Consider the following 1,274-nt stretch of genomic DNA (forward strand, 5'->3'; position numbering starts at 1 on the left):
TTCAGCAGGCCGGATTGAAAAGCCTAACAGGCTACATGTAACCTAAGAGTTGCCAAAACAAGAGTTTGTTAACATGACATTGGTGAAGTGGTTAAAAAAATTAGTTTTAATGACTTCAGCCTAAATGTATGTAAACCTCTGACTTCAACTGTAGCTGTCTTTAATTCCTTTATAAGAGTCACTGATTTTTCATGTGTATTTCCTGGCTAACATTAGGGGTGGGATTTGATTCCGATTCTTGGTGTCACAGTTCAATTCAGAATGATTTTTGATTAAAAAAAAAAGATTAAATTCAATAAAAAAAGAAGGGCACAAAATTTTGGCTCTTACTCTAGTTTACTGTCATACAGCTGATTTCTGTCCTTTGCCCACTGAACGGGCAGGACGGTGGCACAGTGGTTAGCGCCGTTGCCTCACAGCGAGAAGGTTCCAGGTTCGGGCCCCACCTGGGACCTTTCTGTGTGGAGTTTGCATGTTCTCTCCGGGTGCTCCGGCTTCCTCCCACTGACCAAAGACATGCAGCTTAGGTTGATTGGTGTCTCTAAATTGCCCATAGGAGTGCGTGCGTGTATGTGTGGTTGTTCGTCTATGTGTTAGCCCTGCGATGGATTGGCGACCTGTCCAGGGTGTACCCCGCCTTCGCCCGATTGCCGGCCGGGATTGGCTCCGGCCCCACCCGTGACCCCGTTCAGGGACTAAGCGGTAGAAAATGAATGAATGAATGAATGAATGAATGCCCACTGAACTGCCTATGAAGCTTAACAGAAAGTTAGGCTAATTGATTCTGATGAGCATCAAAACCAAGTACTTTGCATACAGTTACAAAGCAATATGCAAAGTACTGATATTATAAGTATATACAGTGCCTTGCGAAAGTATTCGGCCCCCTTGAACTTTGCGACCTTTTGCCACATTTCAGGCTTCAAACATAAAGATATAAAACTGTAATTTTTTGTGAAGAATCAACAACAAGTGGGACACAATCATGAAGTGGAACGAAATTTATTGGATATTTCAAACTTTTTTAACAAATAAAAAACTGAAAAATTGGGCGTGCAAAATTATTCAGCCCCCTCAAGTTAATACTTTGTAGCGCCACCTTTTGCTGCGATTACAGCTGTAAGTCGCTTGGGGTATGTCTCTATCAGTTTTGCACATCGAGAGACTGAAATTTTTGCCCATGCCTCCTTGCAAAACAGCTCGAGCTCAGTGAGGTTGGATGGAGAGCATTTGTGAACAGCAGTTTTCAGTTCTTTCCACAAATTCTCGATTGG

General features: G+C 42.8%; 1 protein-coding gene across 1 annotated transcript in view; it reads left to right on the top strand.

Annotated features, from left to right (window-relative positions):
- The window catches only part of klhl20 (kelch-like family member 20), a 29,875-nt gene that overhangs the window by 20,466 nt on the left and 8,135 nt on the right, over positions 1 to 1,274 (top strand). The gene's annotated exons all lie outside the window — the stretch shown is intronic.

Source organism: Monopterus albus, unplaced genomic scaffold (assembly GCF_001952655.1).
Source record: "Monopterus albus unplaced genomic scaffold, M_albus_1.0 scaffold331.1, whole genome shotgun sequence".
Lineage (NCBI taxonomy): Eukaryota > Metazoa > Chordata > Actinopteri > Synbranchiformes > Synbranchidae > Monopterus > Monopterus albus.